General features: G+C 51.1%; 1 protein-coding gene across 1 annotated transcript in view; it reads right to left on the bottom strand.

Annotated features, from left to right (window-relative positions):
- The window catches only part of GNG4 (G protein subunit gamma 4), a 61,508-nt gene that overhangs the window by 54,085 nt on the left and 388 nt on the right, over positions 1-7,035 (bottom strand). The window lies entirely within an intron of this gene.

The raw sequence follows: 7,035 nt of genomic DNA on the forward strand, positions 1-7,035 counted from the left end.
TGGCCCCCCACTCCTGGGATGTCTCCCCTGCCCCCCACATGGCTACCTGACACCCCACCCCTGGGCTATCTTCTCTGACCCCTGTATGGCTACCTGGCTCCCACGTACTCTGTCTTCAACCAGCCTCCTGCTCCACCTGGGCCACACCTCCTCACCTGCCACATCCCACTCTCTCCACGTGCCCAGCCTGCTCCCTGCCTTCCGTTCACTAAACCAGGTCATGTTGTCACCGGGGGACACCCAGGCACAGGCTTCTCCCTGCCCCCCTACCTCTGGTCAGACAGCAGTGCTGACTGATGCGAGGGCCTGGGCATCCTGGGGCCCCCTGCAGCCGTCCTAGTGCCCCACATCTCCAGCCTTGTTCCCCTGACCTGCCGTACACGGGCCCCACTCCACAATTGTCCTGGGTCCCCACCGGTCCCAAAACAGACTCTTCCATAGCTCACTTAAGAGTCCTCCTAACTGGGCTCAGGGCGCCTTTTCCTCTCCCCTGACCCCTGCATGCCCCCCAACTCTAAGCCTTTGCACAGCTCTGCCTGGAAAGTTCTTGCTTACTTGTGTGGGTTGGAAAAATCTCGTTCAGTTTTCCAGGGCCTCAGCTGTCAGGCCCTTCCTGCAAGCGCTGCTCTCGGGAAGAATGAATGTTCCTGTTATCATCACTCCCACAGCACTTACAACACGGCTGTCACGGCATTAATCCAGGGGCACACGAGCTGTTTTCTCACTTCTATCCCTCCTAGATTATGAGTACTCTCAAGTCCTTGTTCATTTTAAATCATCAGGGCCTGGAATGCCTGGTCACGTGTTCACTAAATGAACGTCTTAGAAATACACGGCTTATGCACCAGTCTTTTAGGAACAAATCTATTGCTCTCGGCAGTGCACATGCACTGACAAGGTCCTTCTGCCGTGGCCCGCAATTAAAATGGCTTACAGCAGTACGGCGTAGGAAACCCAGAGAAAGGCAGACAACCCCGGGAAGCCTGCGCATGGTGTCGGTCAGCCGAACTCTGCGATGACAGGTCCCACGACAAAGACGGTCTCTGTTTAGTAAGGAAGCGTGCCTGAGTCCAGGCCAATGATGACTCCGTTCCGATGGTGCTGACTATGGCAAGTTCTAGCACCAGAACAGGGCCTGGAGAGAAGCTGGGGGGCCGGGAGGCATCCGACCCATGGGAGGGGGGATGGTGAACTTGGGGTGTGAGGGCTGGTACCCCTGGAGCAGGACACACAGGGCCTCTTTGTAACAGTTCTGGGAATGCAGACCCCCAGGCAGACTGCGCTGCAGTGCAGACACGGCAAGCCTAGAAAGATTGGCAGGAAAGAGCCCCAAACTCCCCAGTTCTATAGGATCAACCAAGTTGGGGAAAACAGCACTAGAACCCCAAACTCTGACTGGAAGGGCATTGAGGTAAAGCCACTCAAGACAGGCACAGGGTAACTGGGTGCTGGATCCAGAGTGGGGTCTAGCTGGGTACCCAGGGTGAGGAGAAGGCTCCAGGGACCTCATCTCTGAAAAAATTCAGCTGAAGAAGAGACCACGGGATGCTGATGAAGGCCAATTTATGTATCTACACTTCACCTTGTTCCAGAGAAAAAATTCAGTGGCTGACATCACTCTCACTTTCCCTCTGTTATTTTCTTTAAGGTTCAAAGCTTTCAGATTCTCCACTCAGGCTCTACCATCATCTGCTCCTGGCCACACTCTGTACTCACCGCTGCCCTGAAGTTCAGCCTGTGTCTTTCCGTGCTCATGACCCCTGCTTCCCCCATACGTACCATCAAACACACACTCGTACACTTACACCATCTGCTCCTTTAACCAGGATGGAGCCTTCCCTCATCCATGTGGCCCTCCGGAGTCAGGGGGTAAATAAACATCTCTAGACTGCCAGAGCCCCATGGTTGTAAGTGAAGTTAACTGGGTTCAGGGAAAACAGAATTTTCCCGAAATTAATGAACAGAAACTAAAATCAAATAGGGGTTCTCATGCTGGTTTAGCATAACCTGGGCTCCAGACTCCACCAAGGAAAGGTCCTGCTGGTAATCTTGAAGGGGGTTCAGTATATAACACCCCCAAATATATCAATTTGGCATCAGGGCTATTTTGAGCTGAATACAATTAAGACACAGCAGATGGAGGAGGAATTCTCCAGCCTCACCCTTTCTGCCTAAAAGCGAGACATAATATTTCTTTTTGTGAAGGTGTCTATCCTTTCCATCTCTCACACTAGAAGGAAGAAAAGCACCATTATCACTGGAGAGATAAAGTTGGCACCAAGACAGATCTGCACAAGCATATCTTACTAAAATAACGCTTATCTTCCATAAGTTTCCTCCATATATTTATCTTCCCATGATTTACTACCCCTCGAACCTCAAACCCCTTTTTCTTTGTCTTGTCACTTTCCCATAACTTATCTCCCTTTGTTAAAATAGTATATAAACTCTCAGGCCTAATGGCTTCTTCAGGTTTTCTCTTCTTTCCTGTGAAGCTCCTGTATGCATGTAGAACAAACTTTTTCTCCTATTAATTGGGCTCTTTTCTCCTGTTAATCTATCCTGCTTTCAGTTTAATTCACAGGCCCCAGTCACTAAACCTAAGAGAGCAGAGGAAAAGTTGTTTTCCTTCTGGCCATATTAAAGTGTGTTCTGCTGTTTGCCCTGCAGGAAAGCAGGCCCTGCTGTGTAGGGAATGTGCAGTGGGGTAGGCAGCAAATGCAGGCTGCCCCAGCTTATGTGCTGCCAGATCTTGGTCCTCACTGCGTCCGACATCCCAGGGGACAAGGATGAGGCACCACCACCCACTGTCTGCCGTCCCTGTCTCTGTCTCCAATAGTTTTCAGAACCTGAGTCCCAGAGTCGGCTGGGCCATTGTTGAGACCGCCTTCGGCAACCTCCACACATCACTCTGCTTTCTACCCTCTTTCCACATTTCCTTCCTCTTTCCTTTCTGTTTCAAATTCCATTTCTCCTACTTGGACCCTCAGTGATTTTAGTAAATATCTCTCAATTTTACATATTTCTGTGATAGCCAGAAGTAAATACAGTCGAATTTGGGTGTTGGGGTTATGGGGACATACACATACACCTTCTTCTGTGGTTGTAAAGATGTCCTAATAAGAATTTTGGAAGCAATTTAAATGTCTGCCTTTTGCCTATCTCCCGGCTCCTCTTCCCTTTGGTGGTGACCCTGGGCAAGGGGTAGAAGAGAAGCCCCCACAGCTGCAAATTAGACGTAAAAGCCAGGAGGAAACACAGGCACTAATGAGAACTACAGACTAGCAGTTGGTGCAGGTTGGTGGACCCAGGGTTGTTGCTTGTGTTGTGCACGCGATCACTGGCAGGGGAACAACTGAGCCCCAGAGGGACGCTTACAGCATTTCTTCTACCTCTTTTTCCTCAGCCTCACAGCACACACCCCACCATGGAGAACCAACCCAGCCACCCAGGGTGAAACGGTCTGAGAATTTCCAGACAGGAAGAAATCCACTCTTTTGCCAAAGGAACGCATGTGTCGTCCCTGGGCTTGGGTCTTCCCACACAACCCCATTTCTTCTCCTCCACTTGTGTCCACTGCTCCTCCTTCGTATTTGTATAAGCTTTTCCTTGGTCACCAAGTCACCTCCTCCCACCAAGCACCCTGCCATAACACTCCTGGCCAGGTTTTGTTTGTTTTGCTACAGAGGAAGTTTGCAGGTATGGTGTGAGGGTTACGGGAGATCATCCATGTGACTCACAGACTGGCAGCCTGCTCCTCCCCTTTCCCCCTTCTCCCCCACAGCCCGCCAACCTGGGCTCCCTTCCAGGCTCGCCCTCTCAGGTTGGGCCATTGGTGACTTGCTTGCAGATACATGGGCACCTCAAAGCGTCAGGGGCCAGTGGCTTCTCCACAGCCATGTCCTCACTCCTCTCGAGGTGGCAGAGCCCATTCCACAAGCACCGTTATCTGCAACACAGCCACACTTCTCTGGACCCCCCCCCCTGCCCCCATCCCTGCAAGACCTGCCATTTTGTCTGCTGGGTTCCGCTAGGAAAACGGATTACACACCACCTGCTATTTAACCTAAGAAAAGCTCCTTGACAATTAAAGCGATTTGGAATGCTCCAGCTTACTGAATTGATCCCCTCTTAGATACCCATTGTTTTCTCTGCAGTGATTGTTTTTCTTTCAGCAGTAATTCTTGCCTCTGCTTCCTTCCCTAAATGGAAATTTAATTTGCATTTTTCACTTCCGATCATTTATTTGGTTTATTCTTCATACGGTTGGTTACAACCAGTTAAAATCTTACGGAAATATTATGCTAATTTCTATATTATAATTGGCCTCCCTGTTTCTCTTTTCTGACACTCACTTGACTTCTCTGATTTTCTGTTAAAATACCCTTGCTGGCCACTGATAGGAGGATGTTTTTGTAGTTTTCCTGGTGTATTAAAGAAGTTAAATTTCAGGCCTCCTGGATGGCTCAGTAGGTGAGTCTGCCACTTGACTTCAGCTCAGGTTATGATCTCGAGGTTGGTGAGCTGAGCCCCACATCAGGCTCTGCACTGACAGTGCACAGGCTGCTTGGGATTCTCTCTCTCTCCCTCTCTCCCTGCCCCTCCCCTACTCCCTCTTTCTCTATCAAAATAAATAAATACACTTAAAAAAAGAAGTTATATTTCAGTTCCTGGTTTAAGAAAACCAAACAAATAATCTCTCTAGCTATGTAATAACAAATCCCTTTATGCCTATCTCTATCATGTTTATTTACCAACAGCAATACCACATAGAGGAGGGGGGAATATGTGTGATTAGAAAATAGAATATGCTCATAAAGGTATTCTGAGAACAAATCAGGTTATATTGTAAAGACACAGTTTCAAAATTCCATGAAGAAACAGGGCAATTTGCTGACATGTGTTGCATCATTAGGCATTCTCCCCTTTTTACGTAGAACAAAAATGAGTCAAGGTAAGAAAAATGTGATAGTGAGATGTGCCCATAAATAAATAAGAATGATCTGTCTGGCAGACTTCTGTCATAGCCATTTGGCCATCTTCCTCACTAAGCAGTCGCTGTGCAGTGGTGGCCGTTGTGGGGAGAGGTGGCATTATACACAACCAGCCCTCCAGCCTCACCCTGACCTCCTGAGTCTACAGGCACCAGGACACTTGCTACCCCAGGGACCAGGGGGATGACAGGGCCCCAGCGCCCACCTAATGTTCTACCATTTGAGAGAATGTGCTGAGATATGGGCAGCGTTGGAGACCCTCGCTTTAGCTTGAAGAGCTGCATGATGAGTATGCGAAGAGCTTCTTCCTGGTTTCTCCACTGTCTACTCGCATGAGAAATGTCAAAGGCAAATGCCTGGCTAATCACTGGACAGCTGGGAACAAGCCTTTTGCTGTGCCTATTTCTCAGCCAGCCAGACTCCCTTTGGGCAATTTTATTTTACCGAGGCTGAGGATTGGAGCCTGTGGTGGTAGAGGAGCAAAGAGGAAGTCCATTGTCCTAAATAGTTACTTCGGCTCATTAATAACCCCGTGGTGAGGCCACTCCTTAACTAGCAGCTAGTCACAATAAACCTTGTATTTACATTAACACCTACTACTTCTTAAGTGCTGTCTCCATCTTTTATCCAGGCTGCTACCCGAAGTCAGCTTCACACTTCAAAAATAATTCATAGTTTATATCTTGTTTCTCAGGACTGAAAAAGGCTTTCCGTTTAACATCTCAGTTGTTCTCACAGCAAGCTTCTCGCAGGGAACAGGGCCAGATCAGATGGCTGCGTGCCTCCCTTCCCCCCACCGCAGGCAAAAATCCGGCAAGAGGTTTCCCCAAAGCATCAAGGAGTCGGCCACTGAGCCCAGGTCTCCTCGCTGCTGCTTTGAGGCATTTACCACTGAATTCTCCTGTCCCACTGGGGGAAGGAGGCCTCCCAGTGAGGCCTCAACCAGATGACAGGACTGACACGGTTTAATGGGCAACACCAGCGCAGCCCAGGAGGCCTTCTGCTGGGACTGAACCTGCGGGCGCCGTGCCAGCCTTACAGTCCTTCGAGCTAACGGAAAGAGAGGAGGATCAGCAGCGGTGGGAAGCTGGGAAGAGGGTGGGAGACCCGGTGTCCATGATCCACTTTATCACTTGATCAAACTTTACCATTTTTGGATTTCCTAACACCCTAGCCCAGAATACACGAAAATAAGCAAATCCTTCCAAATGAAGAAGCCTTCTCCAGACACACCTCTGCCCCCACCTCCCGTTATTCTTTCTAAGGCAATTCAGACATTAAACCAAAGCTCCTCCAATGCCGTTGGGTGCGCGCGCTGCGGGCGCAGCCCGTTTCAGCACCAGCCTCGGGGGACAGACGCCATAAGGGAGGGCAAAACCAAACCCTTGTCTCGTCTACTGTCTCCACCAGAACTGCCCAGGAGACAGGTGTCCCAGGGTACTGCGAAATCATGAGGGTTTCTTTAAGCACTCGCAGAAGACATTTCCATAAATAAACCAACCAACTAGCAACTCCGGCCCTTCCACTGCGGTCCTCTTCAACGGGGGACGTCCCTGCCCGGAGAATGGCAAGCGTTCGTGACCTACATATGGAAAAGGGGTCTCCGGAAGCCTCCCCCTGCCTCAAGCCCCAGAGATCGGGAGACCCGGGCACCCGGAGACCTCCCGCAAGCGTTCGGAGCGGTGTGTCCAAACCTGCGCTTGGGTTTGCCAGCCGGCCGGCCGAGGGCCGTGGGGTCGAGGGGCATGCTCACCTGCCAGCGCCCCGCCGCCGCCGCCCACCTGTGCGGCAGCGCAAAGGCCGGCTCGCCACGGGCAGCCGGGAGGAACGAGGGACCTGTCTCGCGTGCTCCCACGGACGGCGGGACAACACACGCACCAAACCGGGTCTCCAGTTGCAGAGACTTTCCCGCCCGAGTTGCCTTCTCGCGTCAGGCTAGCCCCGGGCTCGCAGGAGCTGGGGCCGTGCCGTCCCTACCCCCCTTCCCCCACCCCCCCACCGGACCCGGGCCGCTGGCGGGGCGCCCACTTACCGGAGCTGG

The sequence above is a fragment of the Suricata suricatta genome, chromosome 2 (assembly GCF_006229205.1).
Source record: "Suricata suricatta isolate VVHF042 chromosome 2, meerkat_22Aug2017_6uvM2_HiC, whole genome shotgun sequence".
Lineage (NCBI taxonomy): Eukaryota > Metazoa > Chordata > Mammalia > Carnivora > Herpestidae > Suricata > Suricata suricatta.